We start from the raw sequence: 21,891 nt of genomic DNA, 5'->3' as shown, positions 1-21,891 counted from the left end.
TCAATTTTTATTTTATTCTTATGAAAAGAAATATTCTGTCTATGGTTGCTACTAAGAATTTGGATAATCATATCAAACATTTAAATTCAAAATTACATATAGTCATTTTAAATGTAAAGCCTAATATTTAAAAATCATGTGGATGAAAATCCTTGTTTCTAACTTAAATTTTTGGAAACATTTTACTTACATGTAGAGTATAAGCTCGATATTTGTTATATCCTCTAATACTTTTATTTACTTTAAATTGTGTAATTTAAAAAACTTGCTAATTCTTCAGCAAACCCCTTACACATATCTCATCTCGCCTTCTTTATAATTCTTATTTCCCATGTGTGCCATGATAGGATAAAATTGTGAAGCTCCCTGCCCAAGTCTGGTGAATCAATCAGAGGCAACATATCTGCCCTAACATTTGAGGAGCCTGGGGAAAGAGTGCAAATGGAGGTCTATGGGCTCTTTGTCTAAACATTTTAAAGTTATAAGTCATACTAACAAACTGTGATCTGTACTCCTCCTTTGACGGATACAACTTTAAATAAAATAAAAATGGCCGGGCGCGGTGGCTCACGCCTGTGATCCCAGCACTTTGGGAGGCCGAGGCGGGTGGATCACCTGAGGTCAGGAGTTCTAGAATAGCCTAGCCAACATGGTGAAACCCCGTCTCTACTAAAAATACAAAAATTAGCCAGGCGTGGTGTCAGGCGTCTGCAATCGCAGCTACGCGGGGGGCTGAGGCAGGAGAATCGCTCGAACCCGGGAGGCGGAGGTTGCAGTGAGCCGAGGTCGCACCATCACACTCCAGCCTGGGGGACAAGAGCAAGACTTCGTCTCAAAAAAAAAAAAAAAAAAAAAAGAAAACAAAAAAAAAAAAAGAAAAAAATGAAAAGAAAAATATATGTAAAGCTATGCTTTTTACGTGATTGAAAGTCACAAATATATGTGATGACTAAATTATTATTGTACACGTCATACATTCTGTTGATGAATGAGTGATAACAATATACCATTAAAATTTAAAACATATTCAGTTTATAAATTATAACAAATGTATTTAATAAAATTAATTTTTCAAGCACAATTATTACTTTGTTATAATCAAGATTGTCACACAGTGTATTCTATAAGCAGTAATGATCTAAAGAATTTAAATATATCATGGTATTTAAAGTATATAAAAGTCTAATATATTTGTATTTAAAATAGAAATTAAAACTACAAAAATGAGATTTTTGTTTTAAAAAAGCATGTTTTTGAAAAATATTCAAATAAACATATAAACAGGCAAAATATGTAAGTATTAAATATAAAAATAATTAGTAAATAAAAGCTAAACATTTACTTTTTTTTTTTTTTTTTTTTTGAGACGGAATTTCACCCTTGTTGCCCAGACTGGCAGAGACACAACAAAAAAAGAGAATTTTAGACCAATATCCCCGATGAACCTCAATGCAAAAATCCTCAATAAAATACTGGCAAACCGAAGCCAGCAGCACATCAAAAAGCTTATGCACCATGATCAAGTGGGCTTCATCCCTGGGATGCAAGGCTGGTTCAACATATGCAAATCAATAAACGTAATCTAGCGTATAAACAGAACCAAAGACAAAAACCACAAGATTATCTCAATAGATGTAGAAAAGGCCTTTGACAAAATTCAACAACATTTCATGCTAAAAACTCTCAAGAAATTAGGTATTGATGGGACGTATCTCAAAATAATAAGAGCTATCTATGACAAACCCACAGCCAATATCATACTGAATGGGCAAAAACTGGAAGCATTCCCTTTGAAAACTGGCACAAGACAGGGATGCCCTCTCTCACCACTCCTATTCAACATAGTGCTGGAAGTTCTGGCCAGAGCAGTCAGGCAGGAGAAGGAAATAAAGGGTATTCAATCAGGAAAAGAGGAAGTCAAATTGTCCCTGTTTGCAGATGACATGATTGTATATCTAGAAAACCCCATCGTCTCAGCCCAAAATCTCCTTAAGCAGATTAGCAACTTCAGCAAAGTCTCAGGATACAAAATCAATGTAAAAAAATCACAAGCATTCTTGTACACCAATCACAGACAAACAGAGAGCCAAATCATGAGTGAACTCCCATTCACAATTGCTTCAAAGAGAATGAAATACCTAGGAATCCAACTTAAAAGGAATGTGAAGGAACTCTTCAAGGACAACTACAAACCACTGCTCAATGAAATAAAAGAGGATACAAACAAATGGAAGAACATTCCATGCTCATGGGTTGGAAGAATCAATATCGTGAAAATGGCCATACTTCCCAAGGTAATTTATAGATTCCATGCCATCCCCATCAAGCTACCAATGACTTTCTTCACAGAATTGGAAAAAACTACTTTAAAGTTCATATGGAACCAAAAAAGAGCCCACATCGCCAAGTCAGTCCTAAGCCAAAAGAACAAAGCTGGAGGCATCACACTACCTGACTTCAAACTATACTACAAGGCTACAGTAACCAAAACAGCATGGTACTGGTACCAAAACAGAGATATAGACCGATGGAACAGAACGGAGCCCTCAGAAATAATGCCACATATCTACAACCATTTGATCTTTGACGAACCTAACAAGAACAAGAAATAGGAAAAGGATTCCCTATTTAATAAATGGTGCTGGGAAAACTGGCTAGCCATATGCAGAAAGCTGAAACTGGATCCCTTCCTTACACCTTATACAAAAATTAATTCAAGATGGATTAAAGACTTAAATGTTAGACCTAAAACCATAAAAACCTTAGAAGAAAACCTAGGCAATACCATTCAGGACACAGGCGTGGGCAAGGACTTCATGTCTGAAACACCAAAAGCAATGGCAACAAAAGCCAAAATTGACAAATGGGATCTAATTAAACTAAAGAGCTTCTGCACAGCAAAAGAAACTACCATCAGAGTGAACAGGCAACCTACAGAATGGGAGAAAATTTTTGCAATCTACTCATCTGACAAAGGGCTAATATCCAGAATCTACAAAGAACTCAAACAAATTTACAAGAAAAAAACAACCCCATCAACAAGTGGGCGAAGGATATGAACAGACACTTCTCAAAAGAAGACATTTATGCAGCCAAAAGACACATGAAAAAATGCTCATCATCACTGGCCATCAGAGAAATGCAAATCAAAACCACAATGAGATACCATCTCACACCAGTTAGAATGGCCATCATTAAAAAGTCAGGAAACAACAGGTGCTGGAGAGGATGTGGAGAAATAGGCGCACTTTTACACTGTTGGTGGGACTGTAAACTAGTTCAACCATTGTTGAAGTCAGTGGGGCGATTCCTCAAGGATCTAGAACTAGAAATACCATTTGACCCAGCCATCCCATTACTGGGTATATACTCAAAGGATTATAAATCACACTGCTATAAAGACACATGCACACGTATGTTTATTGTGGCACTATTCACAATAGCAAAGACTTGGAACCAACCCAAATGTTCAACAATGATAGACTGGGTTAAGAAAATGTGGCACATATACACAATGGAATACTATGCAGCCATAAAAAGTGATGAGTTCATGTCCTTTGTAGGGACATGGATGAATCTGGAAACCATGATTCTCAGCAAACTATTGCAAGGACAAAAACCAAACACCGCATATTCTCACTCATAGGTGGGAATTGAACAATGAGAACACATGGACACAGGAAGGGGAACATCACACACAGGGGCCTGTTGTGGGGTGGGGGGAGGGGGGAGGGAGAGCATTAGGAGATATACCTCATGCTAAATGACGAGTTGATGAGTGCAGCACACCAACATGGCACATGTATACATATGTAACAAACCTGCATATTGTGCACATGTACCCTAAAACTTAAAGTATAATAAAAAATAAATAAAAAAAGAAAACTCTGTCTTATCTCCATTGTATTATCTGTCTTCCTATTTCAAAGGTATTGTTTGTGGGTCATTTCTGGGCTCTCTATTCTGCTCCATTGTGCTGTCTGTTTCTTCACCAATATCACTCTGTCTTCATTATTGTAGTTTTGTAGTAAATTTTGAAGTTGGATAGTGTCAGTCTTCTGACTTCATTATTCTCCTTCAATATTGTGTTGGCTATTCAGGGTTTTTGCCTCTCTATGTAAACTTCAGAAACAGTTTGTCAATATTCACAAAATAACTTTCTGGAATTTTGATTGAGATTGTGTTAAATTTCTAGATCAAGTTGGAAGAATATATTTAGTATTCCTATCCATAAACATGAAATATCTCTCCACTTATTTAATTCTTTAACTTTTTTTCACCAGAGTTTTATTGATCTTATATCTACTTTGTAGATTTATACCTGAGTATTTTATTTTTGGAGGTGCTAATGTAAATGGTAATGTATTTTTGATTTCACATTTTACCTGTTCATTTTATTTATAAAGAGAAGAAATGTACTTTTGTATGTTAACCTCCTTTACAACCTTGCTATAATCACTTAGTTGCAAGAGGTTTTTTTGTTCATTCTTTCAGAATTTCCACACAGACAACCATATCATCTGTGAACAAAGACAGTTATTTCTTCCTTCATGATTTATATACTTTTTATTTCCTTTCTTGGTGCATGAGCTAGTACTTCCAGTAAAATGTTGTGTAGGTGTGGTGAGAGGGATCATTGTTGCCTTGTTCCTGATCTTAGCAGAAAACTCCTAGTTTCTCACCATTATATATGATGGTAGCCACAGGTATTCTGTGATATTCTTTATCAAGTAGAAGACATTAGCCTCTATTCCTAGTTTGCTGAGACTTTTTATCATGAGAGGGTGTTGGATTTTGTCAAATGCTTTTCTGCATCTATTGATATGGTCATGTGAGTTTTATTCTTAGGCCTGCTGATATGATGGATTACATTAATTGATTTTCAAATGTTAAACCAGCCTTGCATATCTGGGAAAATGCCACTTGGTTGTGTTATATAACTTTAATTTTTTTAAAATTTTTAATTGTTATGGGCACATAGTAGGTGTATATATTTACGAGGTACATAAGATATTTTGATACAGGCATATACAGTGTGTAATAATCACATCAGGATAAATGGAGTATCCATTAACTCTAGCGTTTATTATTTCTTTGTGTTACGAACATTCCAATTATGCTCTTCTGGTTTTATTTATTTATTTATTGAGAGAGGGTCTCACTCTGTCACCCAGGCTGGAATGCAGTGGCACCATCACGGCTCACTACAGCTTCAACCTCCTGAGCTCAAGTGAGCCTCCCACCTCAGCCTTCCAAGTAGCTAGGACTACAGGTGCAAACCACCACGCCTAGCTAATTTTTGTGGTTTTTCTAGAGACAGTGTTTCACCATGTTGCTCAGGCTGGTCTTGAATTCCAGGGCTCAAGTGATCTGCCCACCTCAACCTCCCAAAGTGCTGGGATTACAGGCATGAACCACCATGCCTGGCATAGTTACTTTTAAATGTACTATAAATTATTGTTGACTGTAGTCACCTTGTTGTGCTATCAAATGCTAGATCTTATTCATTCTACCGAACTATATTTTTTCACCATTAACCATTCCTACTTCTACCCTCATTGCCCCACTACCTCTCCTAGCCACTGATAATCATTACTTCTCTATTTCTGTGAGTTCAGTTGTTTTAAATTTTATCTCCCACAATATATTGCTAGATTCAATTTGCTAATATTTTGTTGAGAATATTCACATGTATATTCATGAGCAATATTGGTCTGTAGTTTTATTTTCTTCTATGTCCTTATCTAGTTTTTGTATTAGGATAGGTTTTGGTATTAGGATAATCAGAAATGAGTTAGGAAGCAATCCCTCTGCTTCTATATTCTGAAAGACATTTTACAGAATTGGCATAATTTTTTTCTTAAATGCTTTGTAGAATTCACTGGTAAAACCAACGGGGCCTAATGGTTTCTGTTTGGAAGCTTATTATTTATTAATTCAGTTTCATTAATAGATATAGGCGTATTCAGATTGTCTGTTTCTCCTCGTTTGAGTTTGGGTAGATTGTGTCTTTCAAAGAATTGTCTACTTCATCAGTGTTATCAAATTTGTGGACATAGAATTGTTATTGTATTTTTTCATTATCCATTTAATGGCCATGGAATCTGTCGTTATGTCCCCTTTTACATTTCTGATATTAGTTGTGTCTTCTCTCTTTTATTATTATCTAGCCTGTCAAGGCACACGAATTTAATTTATGGTTTTTTTTTTTTTGAAGCAGAGTCTCGCTTTGTCACCCAGGCTGGAGTGCAGTGGTGTGAGCTCGTCTCACCACAACCTCCGCCTCCTGGGTTCAAGCAATTCCCCTGCCTCAGCCTCCCGAGTAGCTGGGATTACAGGCGCATACTACCACCACGCCCAGCTAATATTTTTGTATTTTTAGTAGAGACAGGTTTCACCATGTTGGCCGGACTGGTCTTGAACTCCTGACCTCAGGCAATCCACCAGTCTCAGCCTCCCAAAGTGCTAGGATTACAGGCGTGAGCCACCGCACCCAGCCTAATTGATCTTTTTAAAGAACAAGCTTTTAGTTTCATAGATTTTTCTCTATTGCTTGCCTGTTTTCAATTTCATTTATTTCTCTCGAAATTTTATATTTTTCATCTGTTTACTTTGGGTTTAATTTGCTGTACTTTTTCTAGTTTCTAAGATGAATGCTTAAATTTCTAATATTTGATCTTTTTTCTTTTCTACTCTATGCATTCAGTGCTATAAATTTCCTTCTAAGCACTGCTTTCACTGTATCCCACAAATTTTAATAGGTTGTATTTTCTTTTCATTCAATTCAAAGTATATTTATTTTATCTTGAGATTCCTTTTTTTGAGTCATATGTTATGTAGAAGTGTGTTATTTAATCTCCAAGTATTTGGGAATTTTCTAGCTATTTTTTTGTTGTTGTTCATTTCTAGCCTATTTCCACTGTAGTCTGAAAACATAGGTCATATGATTTTTATTCTTTTAATTTTGCTAAAATATATCTTATGGCCCATAATGTGGTCCATCTGATGAATGTTCTATGTGAGCTTGAGAAGAATGTATATTTTGTTGTTGTTGGATGTAATAGTATACAAATGTCAATTATATCCAGTTGATTGCTGGTGTTGTTGAGTTTAACTATGTCCTTACTGATTTTCTGCCTGCTGGATCTGTTCATTTCTGAGAAGGGGGTGTTGAAGTCTTCAGCTAGAATAGTGAATATCTCCCTCTCCTTACAGTTCTATCAGCTTTTCCCTCATGTATTTTAATATGCTTATGTTAGGCACATACACATTAAGCATTATTATATTTCCTCGGAGGACTGGCCCTTTATCACTATGCATGTTCCTCTTTATCCCTGATAATTTTTCTTGCTCTGAAATCTGCTGTATCTGAAATTAACTTTTTGTTTGTTTGTTTGTTTTCACACAGAGTCTTGCTCTGTCACCCAGACTGAAGTGCAATGGTGTGGTCTTGGCTCATTGCAACCTCTACCTCTTGGGTTCAAGCAATTCTCCTGATTCAGCCTCCCAAGTAGCTGGGATTACAGGCATGTGCCACCACGTCCGCCTAATTTTTGTATTTTTATTAGAAATGGGATTTCACCATGTTGGTCAGGCTGGGCTTGAACTCCTGGGCTCCAGCAATCAGCTCTCCTCGGCCTCCCAAAGTGCTGGGATTACAAGCATGAGCTACCACGTGCGGCCTTGTATCTGAAATTATATAGCTTTTCCACTTTTCATTTGATTAGTGTTTGCATGATACAACTTTTTTCATTCCTTTGGTTTTAATCTGTTTTTGTATTTAATTTAAAGTGGATTTCTTTTTTTTAATTGTTAAAAAGGGAATGTTTAATGACAATAAAGGACAACATATTCCTGATACCACTAGACTGCTACATTTGCATGTACACGTTTTTTATGCTATACATAATTTTATTTTTTTATTTTTTACTTTTTATTATTATACTTTAGGTTTTAGGGTATATGTGCACAATGTACAGGTTTGTTACATATGTATCCATGTGCCATGTTGTTTTGCTGCACCCATTAACTCGTCATTTAGCATTAGGTATATCTCCTAATGCTGTCCTTCCCCCTCCCCCCACCACAACAGTCCCTGGAGTGTGATGTTCCCCTTCCTGTGTCCATGAGTTCTCATTGTTCAATTCCCACCTATGAGTGAGAACATGCGGTGTTTGGTTTTTTGTCCTTGCGATAGTTTACTGAGAATGATGTTTTCCACTTTCATCCATGTCCCTACAAAGGACATGAACTCATCATTTTTATGGCTGCATAGTATTCCATGGTGTATATGTGCCACATTTTCTTAATTCAGTCTATCGTTGTTGTACATTTGGGTTGGTTCCAATTCTTTGCTATTGTGAATAGTGCCGCAATAAACATACGTGTGCATGTGTCTTTATAGCAGCGTGATTTATAGTCCTTTGGGTATATACCCAGTAATGGGATGGCTGGGTCAAATGGTATTTCTAGTTCTAGATCCCTGAGGAATCGCCACACTGATTTCCACAATGGTTGAACTAGTTTACAGTCCCACCAACAGTGTAAAAGTGTTCGTATTTCTCCACATCCTTTCCAGCACCTGTTGTTTCCTGACTTTTTAATGATGGCCATTCAAACTGGTGTGAGATGGTATCTCACTGTGGCTTTGATTTGCATTTCTCTGATGGCCGGTGATGATGAGCATTTTTTCATGTGTATTTTGGCTTCATAAATGTCTTCTTTTGAGAAGTATCTGTTCATGTCCTTTGCCCACTTTCTGATGGAGTTGTTTCTTTTTTTCTTGTAAATTTGTTTGAGTTCTTTGTAGATTCTGGATATTAGCCCCTTGTCAGATGAGTAGGTTGCAAAAATTTTCTCCCATTCTGTAGGTTGCCTGTTCACTCTGATGGTAGTTTCTTTTGCTGTGCAGAAGCTCTTTAGTTTAATTAGATCCCATTTGTCAATTTTGGCTTTTGTTGCCATTGCTTTTGGTGTTTTAGACATGAAGACCTTGCCCACCCCTATGTCCTGAATGGTATTACCTAGGTTTTCTTGTAGGATTTTAATGGTTTTAGGACTAACATTTAAGTCTTTAATCCATCTTGAATTAATTTTTGTATAAGGTGTAAGGAAGGGATCCAGTTTCAGCTTTCTGCATATGGCTAGCCAGTTTTCCCAGCACCATTTATTAAATAGGGAATCCTTTCCCCATTTCTTGTTTTTGTCAGGTTTGTCAAAGATCAGATAGTTGTAGATATGCGGCATCATTTCTAAGGGCTCCATTCCGTTCCATTGATCTATGTCTGTGTTTTGGTACCAGTACCATGCTGTTTTGGTTACTGTAGCCTTGTAGTATAGTTTGAAGTCAGGTAGCGGGATGCCTCCAGCTTTGTTCTTTTGGCTTAGGATTGACTTGGCGATGTGGGCTCTTTTTTGGTTCCATATGAACTTTAAAGTAGTTTTTTCCAATTCTGTGAAGAAAGTCATTGGTAGCTTGATGGGGATGGCATTGAATCTATAAATTACCTTGGGAAGTATGGCCATTTTCACGATATTGATTCTTCCAACCCATGAGCATGGAATGTTCTTCCATTTGTTTGTATCCTCTTTTATTTCATTGAGCAGTGGTTTGTAGTTGTCCTTGAAGAGTTCCTTCACATTCCTTTTAAGTTGGATTCCTAGGTATTTCATTCTCTTTGAAGCAATTGTGAATGGGAGTTCACTCATGATTTGTCTCTCTGTTTGTCTGTGATTGGTGTACAAGAATGCTTGTGATCTTTTTACATTGATTTTGTATCCTGAGACTTTGCTGAAGTTGCTAATCAGCTTAAGGAGATTTGGGGCTGAGACCATGGGATTTTCTAGATACACAATCATGTCATCTGCAAACAGGGACAATTTGACTTCCTCTATTCCTGAGTGAATACCCTTTATTTCCTTCTCCTGCCTGATTGCTCTGGCCAGAACTTCCAGCACTATGTTGAATAGGAGTGGTGAGAGAGGGCATCCCTGTCTTGTGCCAGTTTTCAAACGGAATGCTTCCAGTTTTTGCCCATTCAGTATGATATTGGCTGTGGGTTTGTCATAGATAGCTCTTATTATTTTGAGATACATCCCATCAATACCTAATTTCTTGAGAGTTTTTAGCATGAAATGTTGTTCAATTTTGTGAAAGGCCTTTTCTACATCTATTGAGATAATCATGTGGTTTTTGTCTTTGGTTCTGTTTATATGCTGGATTACATTTATTGATTTGCATATGTTGAACCAGCCTTGCATCCCAGGGCTGAAGCCCACTTGATCATGGTGTATAAGCTTTTTGATGTGCTGCTGGATTCGGTTTGCCAGTATTTTATTGAGGATTTTTGCATCAATGTTCATCAAGGATATTGGTCTGAAATTCTCTTTTTTGGTTATGTCTCTGCCAGGCTTTGGTATCAGGACGATTCTGGCTTCATTAAATATGTTAGGGAGGATTCCCTCTTTTTCTACCGATTGGAATAGTTTCAGAAGGATTGGTACCAGTTCCTCCTTGTACCTCTGGTAGAATTCGGCTGTGAATCCATCAGGTCCTGGACTCTTTTTGGTTGGTAAGCTATTGATTATTGCCACAATTTTAGAGCCTGTTATTTGTCTATTCAGAGATTCAACTTCTTCCTGGTTTAGTCTTGGGAGGGTGTATTTGTCGAGGAATTTATCCATTTCTTCTAGATTTTCTAGTTTATTTGCATAGAGGTGTTTGTAGTATTCTCTGATGGTAGATTGTATTTCTGTGGGATCGGTGGTGATATCCCCTTTTTCATTTTTTATTGTATCTATTTGATTCTTCTCTCTTTTCTTCTTTATTAGTCTTGCTAGCAGTCTATCAATTTTGTTGATCTTTTCAAAAAACCAGCTCCTGGATTCATTAATTTTTTGAAGGGTTTTTTTGTGTCTCTATTTCCTTCAGTTCTGCTCTGATTTTAGTTATTTCTAGCCTTCTGCTAGCTTTTGAATGTGTTTGCTCTTGCTTTTCTAGTTCTTTTAATTGTGATGTTAGGGTGTCAATTTTGGATCTTTCCTGCTTTCTCTTGTGGGCATTTAGTGCTATAAATTTCCCTCTACACACTGCTTTGAATGTGTCCCAGAGATTCTGGTATGTTGTGTCTTTGTTCTCATTGGTTTCAAAGAACATCTTTATTTCTGCCTTCATTTCATTATGTACCTAATAGTCATTCACGAGCAGTTTGTTCAGTTTCCATGTCGTTGAGCAGTTTTGAGTGAGTTTCTTAATCCTGAGTTCTATTTTGATTGCACTGTGGTCTGAGAGACAGTTTGTTATAATTTCTGTTCTTTTACATTTGCTGAGGAGAGCTTTACTTCCAACTATGTGGTCAGTTTTGGAATAGGCATGGTGTGGTGCTGAAAAAAATATATATTCTGTTGATTTGGGGTGTAGAATTCTGTAGATGTCTATTAGGTCCACTTTGTGCAGAGCCGAGTTCAATTCCTGGATATCCTTGTTAACTTTCTCTCTCGTTGATCTGTCTAATGTTGATAGTGGGGTGTTAAAATCTCCCATTATTATTGTGTGGGAGTTTAAGTCCCTTTGTAGGTCACTCAGGACTTGCTTTATGAATCTGGGTGCTCCTGTGTTGGGTGCATATATATTTAGGATAGTTAGCTCTTCTTGTTGAATTGATCCCTTGACCATTATGTAATGGCCTTCTTTGTCTCTTTTGATCTTTGTTGTTTTAAAGTCTATTTTATCAGAGACTAGGATTGCAACCCCTGCGTTTTTTTGTTTTCCATTTGCTTAATAGATCTTCCTCCATCCCTTTATTTTGAGTCTATGTGTGTCTCTGCACATGAGATGGGTTTCCTGAATACAGCACACTGATGGATCTTGACTCCTTATCTAGTTTGCCAGTCTGTGTCTTTTAATTGGAGCATTTAGCCCATTTACATTTAAAGTTAATATTGTTATGTGTGAATCTGATCCTGTCATTATGATGTTAGTTGTTTATTTTGCTCATTAGTTGATGCAGTTTCTTCCTAGCCTCGATCGTCTTTACAATTTGGCATGATTTTGCAGGGGCTGGTACCGGTTGTTCCTTTCCATGTTTAGTGCTTCCTTCAGGAGCTCTTTTAGGGCAGGCCTGGTGGTGACAAAATCACTCAGCGTTTGCTTGTCTGTAAAGTATTTTATTTCCCCTTCACTTATGAAGCTTAGTTTGGCTGGATATGAAATTCCGGGTTGAAAATTCTTTTCTTTAAGAATGTTGAATATCGGCCCCCACTCTCTTATGGCTTGTAGAGTTTCTGCAGAGAGATCAGCTGTTAGTCTGATGGGCTTCCCTTTGTGGGTAACCCGACCTTTCTCTCTGGCTGCCCTTAACATTTTTTCCTTCATTTCAACTTTGGTGAATCTGACAATTATGTGTCTTGGAGTTGCTCTTCTCGAGGAGTATCTTTGTGGCGTTCTCTGTATTTCCTGAATCTGAATGTTGACCTGCCTTGCTAGATTGGGGAAGTTCTCCTGGATAATATCTTGCAGAGTGTTTTCCAACTTGGTTCCATTCTCCCCGTCATTTTCAGGTACACCAATCAGACGTAGGTTTGGTCTTTTCACATAGTCCCAAATTTCCTGGAGGCTTTGTTCACTTCTTTTTATTCTTTTTTCTCTAAACTTCCCTTCTCGCTTCATTTCATTCTTTTCATCTTCCATCAGCGATACCCTTTCTTCCAGTTGATTGCATCTGCTACTGAGGCTTCTGCAATCTTTGCATAGTTCTCAATACTTGGCTTTCAGCTCCATCAGCTCCTTTAAGCCCTTCTCTCCATTGGTTATTCTAGTTATCCATTCATCTAATTTTTTTTCAAAGTTTTTAACTTCTTTGCTATTGTTTTGAATTTCCTCCTGTAGCTCAGAGTAGTTTGATCGTCTGAAGCCTTCTTCTCTCAACTCGTCAAAGTCATTCTCCCTCCAGCTTTGGTCCGTTGCTGGTGAGGAACTGCGTTCCTTTGGATGAGGAGAGGTGCTCTGCTTTTTAAAGTTTCCAGTTTTTCTGCTCTGTTTTTTCCCCATCTTTGTGGTTTTATCTACTTTTGGTCTTTGATGATGGTGATGTACAGATGGGTTTTTGGTGTGGATGTCCTTTCTGTTTGTTAGTTTTCCTTCTAGTAGACAGGACCCTCAGTTGCAGGTCTGTTGGTGTTTGCTAGAGGTCCACTCCAGACCCTGTTTGGCTAGGTGTCAGCAGCGGTGGCTGCAGAACAGCGGATTTTCGTGAGACCACAAATTCAGCTGTCTGATAGTTCCTCTGGAAGTTTTGTCTCAGAGGAGTACCCGGCCAAGTGAGGTGTCAGTCTGTCCCTACTGTGGGGGTGCCTCCCAGTTAGGCTGCTCTGGGGTCAGGGACCCACTTTAGGAGGCAGTCTGTCCATTCTCAGATCTCCAGCTGCATGCTGGGAGAACCACTACTCTCTTCAAAGCTGTCAGTCAGACAGGGACATTTAAGTCTGCACAGTTTCCTGCTGAATTTTTGTTTGTCTGTGCCCTGCCCCCAGAGGTGTTGCCTACAGAGGCAGGCAGGCCTCCTTGAGCTGTGGTGGGCTCCACCCAGTTCGAGCTTCCTGGCTGCTTTGTTTACCTAAGCAAGCCTGGGCAATGGCGGGCACCCCTCCCCCAGCCTCGCTGCCACCTTGCAGTTTGATCTCAGACTGCTGTGCTAGCAATCAGTGAGACTCCGTGGGCATAGGACCCTCCGAGCCAGGTGGGGGACACAATCTCCTGGTGTGCCGTTTTCGAAGCCCATTGGAAAAGCGCAGTATTAGGGTGGGACTGACCCAGTTTTCCAGGTGCCATCTGTTACTCCTTTCTTTGACTAGGAAAGGGAACTCCCTGACCCCTTGCACTTCCCGAGTGAGGCAGTGCTTCGCCCTGCTTTGGCTTGTGCACAGTGTGCTGCACCGACTGTCCTGCACCCACTGTTTGGCACTCCCTAGTGAGATGAACCTGGTACCTCAAACGGAAATGCAGAAATCACCCGTCTTCTGTGTCGCTCAGGCTGGGAGCTGTAGACCGGAGCTGTTCCTATTCAGCCATCTTGGCTCCACCCGCATCTGAACTGGATTTCTTATATACAACGTACACACTTCTCTGATCTGCTCTGACAATCTCTGTCTTTCAATTAGTGTATTTAGACCACTGAGTTTTAAATTGATTATTTATATACTTGGATTAATATCTACTACATTCACTACTGTTTTCCATTTGTTCCTTTTGTTCTTTCTTCCTATAGTTTTGGGCATTTTATATGATTCTGTTTTCTCTTATTTTTAGCTTATCAATTATACTTTTCATACTCTTTTCAATGTTTGCTATACAGCTTGCAATGTGTATTTACAATTAATCCAAGTCTACTTTCAAATAACACTATACCACTTGATGGGGAGTACAAATACCTTATACTAACAAAATATTTCTAATTCTTCTCTGCTATCCTTTGCATCATTGCTGTCATTTATTTCTTAAATACAAATGTATACATCATATATATATTATCTGTTAAATCAATTAAGAATAAGAAAAATTAAAGTTTTTAATTTTACTTTTACTTATTCATCCTCTGATGTTCTTCCTTTCTTTATCTAGACCTGAGTTTTCAACCTATATCATTTTCTTTATCTCTGAAGTTCTTTAAACATTTTTTTTAAAGAAGGTTTACCGACCACAAAGTTCCTCAATTTTTTTTTTTTGTCTGAGAAAGTCTTTATTTCTTCTTAACTTTTGAAGGATAATTTTAGAGGGTACAGAATTCTAGGTTGGTGGGGCTTTTCTCAATACTTGAAATATTTCACTTTACTTTCCTCTTGCATGACGAGAAGGGTATAATTTTTATCTTAACTTCTCTACAGGTAATTTTTTTTCTCTTGCTTCTTTGGAGATGTTTTTGTCTTTTATTTTCTGCAGCTTGAATATAATATGCCTACAGGTAGTTTTTTTTTTTTTTGGCATTTATCTTAGTTGGTGTCCTGGATCTGTGGTTTGGTGTGTGACATTAATTTGGGGAAATTCTCAGTTGTTATTACTTTAAATATTTCTTATGTTTCTCTCTTTCTTCTCCTGGTATTATCATTATGAGTATGTATACCTTTTATTACTGCCTTATAGTTCTTGAATATTGTTTCATTTTTTTCCAGTCTCTTTTTTTCTTTGCTCTTCAGTTTGGGGAATTTCTATTGACTTATCCTCAAGCTCAGCAATTCTTTAGTCAGCTGTGTCCAGTCTAACAATGATTCCATCAAAGACATTCTTCAGTTTTGTTACAATATTTTTATCTCTAGCATTTTTAAAATTCTTTTTAAGAATTTCCATCTCTCTGCTTATATTATCAATCTGTTCTTCTATATTGCCTATTTTTTCCATTAGAGCAATTACCATATTAAACATAGTTGTTTTCAATTCCTGGTCTGATAATTTCAACATTCCAGCCACGTGACTCTCTGGTTCTGATACTTTCTATTTTTCCAAATTGTCTTTTTTGCCTTTCAGTAGGTCTTGTAACTTTTTTCTTGATAGCTATACATAGGCCTCTAGTGATGTGGTAGTAAGGTGTGGAGGGAGGGAAAGCATTCTGAAGTCTTACAATTAGGTGACACTCTTTGAGAGTGTGTGCTCCTAGATGATGAACTTCAAAAGTGTTCCTCAGTGTTTTCTCCTTTTTAGGTGAGACAGGTTGGCTGGGGGTGGCCATCCTGTCTTATGGGAGCTGGGTATTTAACTTCTCCTAAATGGAAAGCTAAAAGGTGCTGGAGTTGAGTATTTTCCTTCGACCATGTAGAAGACTAGAGTAGGCTGGAGTTGAGTATCCCCTTTCCCCAGTATCTACTGGGCTCTGATAAAACCCTAATATGTTGGGCTCTAGCAAAAATAGTTTCTCTTGAAGGCAAGCCTTATGAAGAACAGAATACTCTGGCATATTTCAAAATAGCTACTTCTCCCCTCCCCTGCTGGAAATCCAGGGGAATTTTTCTCTGATTTTAGATGTGAGGACCTGGTAGAGCTCCTGGAGCCGAACTCACAAAAGAAGGGTGCACTACCTGCCCTACGCCATCATCATTGAGTTTTCTTGGAGGTTTTAACTCTCAGAATTGCCCACACTGAACCTCTATCAATTTGTCAATTACAGCTCAGGTTTTCCTACCCTGGCACTGGTTCCCTCAGAGGTTTATCCTTCTGGGCTTTTGTTCTGCTTAAGTTGTAATTCCCTGTGTCTAGCTTATCTGGCTTGCCAGTTTAGAGCACAGTGGTTTGCCCTATCACCTCATTTTTCTTGCGGATCTAAGAAGACTTGTTGATTATTCAGTTTGTTCAGCTTTTCACTTGGAGATAGAATGGAATGATGACCTCCAAGCTCCTTATATAACAGACAGAATTTTTTTATTATTTCAATAGGTTTTTGGAGAATAGGTGTGTTTGGTTATATGAATAAGTTCCTTAGTGGTGATTTCTGAGATTCTGGTCTGCCCATCATCCAAGCAGCGTACACTCTACCCAATATGTAATCTCAACCCCCTCTCACCCTTTCCCCCAAGTACCCAAAGTCCATTATATCATTCTTATGCCTTTGCATCCTCATTGCTTAGCTCCCACTTATGCGTGAGAACATACGATGTGAAACTGGAAATCTTTGCATTAATTTTTATCAATTAAAAAGAACTCATATTTGATATTATATAAAACTCTGTATGTGGTTCCTTAGCTACTCTATGTACTTTGAGTAAGCTAGCGTATTCTGACTCTAGCCAGAGCTTTATGCAAGTGATAAAATATTCTGTAGATATTTTTCAGAAATATGTAGCTCAGCTGAAGGGGAACACCATTTCTAGCTGGAATAATAAAATAATAATCACAGTATTTTTTACAAGTTTGAGAAAAGAGTGATAACCAAACTTTAGGAAATGCATAAAAGTTCAAAATTGATTTGATCATAACTCCTTTAAGTAATTGTGCTCCCAACATATGAATAGAAGAAAGACGTTCATGAGATAGTATAAAATTAGGAATGTTGGATGTTATAAATAAGAATCAATAAGGCTAAGGAAATTTAGATTTTTAATGTATACTATATTTTTATTTTAAATGGCTTATATTTACTGTTTGAGGGGAATTTGAATATAAATAATTTCATTTCAATACAAGTTTTTATTATTATTATGAAATAAACAGTCATGTGCTGCATAGTGATATTTAGGTCAATGCTATACTGCAGATATGACAGTGGTTCCATAAGATTATAATAGAGCTGAAAAATTTCTATCATCCAGTGACAATGTAGCTGTTTTAATGTCATGGCATTTTTTTAAATTTAGTGTAGCTTAAGTATACAGGGTTTATAAAGTCTACAGTAGTGTACAATAATGTCCTAGGCCTTCACATTCACTCACTGACACCCAGAGTAGCTTGTGGTCCTGGTCAACTTCGTTTATGGTACATGTGCTACACAGATGTATCATATATTTGTCTATATTTTATATTGTATGTTTCCTGTACCTTTCATATGCTTAGACATGTTTAGATATACAATATTTACCATTGTGTTACTATTGCCTATATTATTCAGTATAGTAACATGCTGTACATGTTTATAGCCTAGGAACAACAGGCTATGCCAAATAGCCTAGGTGCGTAGTAGGCTATACCATTTAGGTTTATCAAAGTACTCTGTATGATTTTGCACAATGGTGAAATCATTTAAGGACACTTTTCTCAAAACATCACACCATCATTAAGTGATGCATGACTATATCAGAACATTTTAGTAGCTTAACTTTGAATAGAAACCATTCCTTGCATTAACAGGAAAATTTTGGCATCCGACTTTGTTTCCAGCTGAGGGTCAGCAATGTGTGTTTCTGTGTGGCTGCTTTGCTTGGCACTTAAATTGTATTTCCATGATTTCACAAGTAGCTACCATGCTACAGTTAATTTTTAGCTTTGTGATCTTTGAGCTAATTCTACGTTAGAACAAAAGAAACAGGCTTAGTGAATTGAAGCTTTATTCTGAATCTATAAAGAATCTTAAAAACATTGTGAAACTTTGTGATGCTTTTGATAAACAGCAGAAACAATAGTGTTTATAGTAGTTAATTTTGCAAGAAGAAAGCATCTAAAAATTTGTAGACAGAAAGACAATAGATATACTTAACAGAATGCCTCACTATTAGCTTAAAATAAATACATTTAAACTGAAGTCAACATCATCTCCACCATATAGCCAGCTTTCTTTTGACAATTAATTGCCGCACAGTTCTAGTCACCATCAACTGATGAAAGTAATTCATTCTTCTTTCTAGTTGTATTCTATTCCCAATAACTAAAATTTATAAGATTTCACACAATGGCCTAGCATTTTTGTTTCTGTTCAAATTGCTTCCTATCTCTTCTTTTCTCTACTGCAGTTGTACCCAGGCAGATCTGACAGCTCCTACAACATGCTTCACTCCAGCAGTTCTCAACCTTTATTGTCTTTTGGAATCAATCACCTGGGAAGTTTTAGAAATACTGTACAGATTCCTGATCCCACCTATAGAGAGCCTTACTTGATAACTCTAGAGTGCGGCCTTGACACCAGATTTTTAAAGCTCCTCAGATGATGCTAATGAGTCCAGAGCTATGCCGTTAATCGATTTTATCTCCACGTGATTCTCAACCAGATTTCTTTGCTTGAAAGACCCTCGCTTCTCATTTCTGCCTTTTTACATTTTGACCATTCTTTAAGATTCGTTTAAATTCTATTCACAACTTAGTTGGCACTTGGTTTAGCATCCAGCATTGAAGTTATCTCATTAACATGAAAGGGCCATATATTCCTGGCCAGATTGTGTATTGTTTTTACTTCTTTTACTTTTATAATTGACAAATAATAATTGTATATACTTATGGGATACAATGTGATGTTATGATACATGCACATATTGCAGAATAATTAAGTCAGGCTAACTGGCCTACCCTTAACTCCACATACTTTTTCTATTTTTGTGGTGAGACCATTCAAAATCTACACTTTTAGCATATTATGTATTCTTAAAGAAAAAGGACCAAAATTTAAGCTTTTCATACTCCTCACAATGTCTAATATATAATGATGATGATGATATGTCTAATAAAACAGAGGAAAATATGAATATATATATATTCAGATACTATATATATAGTTGATCCTTACTGCAGAGGTTAGGCCACTGACTTTCAAAGCAGTTGAAAATCCACTTATGACTCTTTACTCCCCAAAACTTAATTACTTATAGCCTACTGTTGGCAGAAAGCCTTATCAATAACATAAACATTTAATTAACACATGTTTTGTATGTTATGTATATTATAAACTGTATTCTTACAATGAAACAAGCAAGAGAAAAGAATGTTATTAACAAAATCATAAGAGGAAGGAAATATATTGACTATTCATTAAATGGAAGTGGATCATCATAAAGGTCTTTATTCTCATGATCTTCACATTGAGTAGGCTGACTAGGAAGAGAAAGAGGAAGGGTTGGCCTTGCTGTCTTAGGGTTGACAGAGGCAGAAGAAAATTCATGTATTAGTGGACCTGAGCAGTTCAGACATGTTGTTCCAGGACCAACTACACACACACACACACACACACACACACACACACACACACACACATTAAAAGGGAAAAATACAGTGTTTTTTGAAATTACAGTAGTATTTCTTAACCTTTCCTGTCAAACAAAAACATAAATATAGAATATTTTATAAAGATTGATTTTTAAATTATGTATTTTGCATAAAATTGCTGATTCATGTTGTAAAGCATTGTATGACTAGCACAAACATCTTAATGTTTACTATTAAATATCTTACCTTAATTTTTTGTTAGAAATATTTTGTGTTGATTTTAAAATTTTTTAATAAGCTTAATTTTATTAGGTTCACGGAAGAATTGAACGGGAGGTACAGAGTTTTAAAAATAACTGTAAAATAAAGTCTCCTAGATAAATATAAGCAGTTTATGCTTTGACCACATCCTTATCCCTGAATTAAATGGTGCATTTGGCAAAAGTGAGGGTTTTTTTCAATAAAAGTAAATAAAAAGTTTCTTTTAAGATATAAGAATACAAAATTTCAGAACCACTAATAAAAGAAGTACATAAACAAATAACTACAAATATAAAACTATGAATTGCATTTTATGATGATGTAACTTACTGTGAGAACTAAATGAATAATTTGTTTCTAACTGCTAAATCACATATACATATATATTTACATTTACATGAGTTCAACAAGTACACAAGATTTTTATTCTTCTCCAGCTTTCCATGAGACTCATATGTAGTACAAAAAAATAAACAAATGAAAGCTTGATATATATTTTTTTCAAAAAAGTGGAAAACTTACAAGCTCTGTAATTTTTTGCAGGAATATGTCAAATTTCATCTAAACTATAGAAAAAAAATCCGTACTTACTACAAATAGCATCCGTTCTATTTACCACATGGATAAGGATATATTGCCAAAATATTAAAAACACAGATTTCCTCATTTTTAACCTGCACTGACCCAAAGTCTTAAATTACATATTAACCACAAACAAGGACAATGTTAAATAATTTACATACACATTTAGATGATCTCTAACCTTTTTAATAGAATTAAATATTGGTTCACACTTGAACATTCATTTAATAACAGTTATTGAGCTAAAATGTTCAACAAAGCAATCCCAGCAATTTGGGAGGCTGAGGCGGGCAGATCACCTGAGGTCAAGAGTTCGAGACCAGTCTGACCAACATGGAGAAACCCTGTCTCTACTAAAAATACAAAAAATTAGCCAGGCTTGATGGCACATGCCTGTAATCCCAGCTACTCAGGAGGCTGAGGCAGGAGAATCACTTGAACTCAGGAGACAGAGGTTGTGGTGAGCCAAGATAAAAAAAAAAAAAAAATTATCACACATAATCCCAGGCTTTAAGAGTAAAATATCTAGAAGGAGAAATAATATAAATATGTATCCAAATATCTATAGTGTAGAAAATGGTGAAAAGTGCCACGAGAAAGATATGCTTAAATTACAGTTTTCAAAATGGCAGAGATTGTTTTCAATCTATTTTATGAGGAAACAGTATCAAGAAATCTGGGCCCCAATACCTGATGCAATAAAAACCAAATATGTTTAATATGTGCAGTGGTTACTTTTATGTGTCAATTTGATGAAGTTTAGGGATACCCGAATAGTTGATAGAACATTATTTTTAGATATATCTGTGAGAATGTTTCCAAAAGAGATCAGCATTTGAATTGTTAGGGTAAGAAGATCCCTTCTCACCAATGTAAGCAGGTATCACCCAAACAGAGTAAAAAGGAAGAGAAAGAGCAAATTAACTCTCGCTTGTCCTAGAGCTCTCATCTTCTGCTGCACTGGGACATGAGAGTCCCTGGATCTTGGGCCTTCAGGTTCCAGGGCTTATACCAGCACATGCAGCACATTTCTCCCTCCCTCTCTACGCTTCTCCGTTCTTAGGCCTTTGGCCTTAGAACAAATTACATCTCTGCTTTTTCTCGTTCTTTAGTTTGGAGAACATATCATGGGAATTCTTGGCCTACATAATTGTATGAGGCAATTTCCATAATAAATCCTGTCTTATATATTTATATATACATATCCTGTTGGTTCTGTCTCTCTGGAGAACTCTGACTAATACAATTTGAAAAGTAATAACTTCTCCTTTGCTTATCGTCCCCACACATAAATTTAATATTGTCCTAAATATGCTCCTATCTCTGGTATAGAGATGCAACCATTAATGGTTTGTCAGTTGTATTAATGTGGCAATGCTAGCTGCTGAAACAAATAAAACCACAAATCACAATGGCTTTAACAAATGGAAGTGTATTTC

Source organism: Nomascus leucogenys, chromosome 18 (genome assembly GCF_006542625.1).
Source record: "Nomascus leucogenys isolate Asia chromosome 18, Asia_NLE_v1, whole genome shotgun sequence".
Lineage (NCBI taxonomy): Eukaryota > Metazoa > Chordata > Mammalia > Primates > Hylobatidae > Nomascus > Nomascus leucogenys.
Note: the sequence above shows the minus strand (reverse complement) of the source record.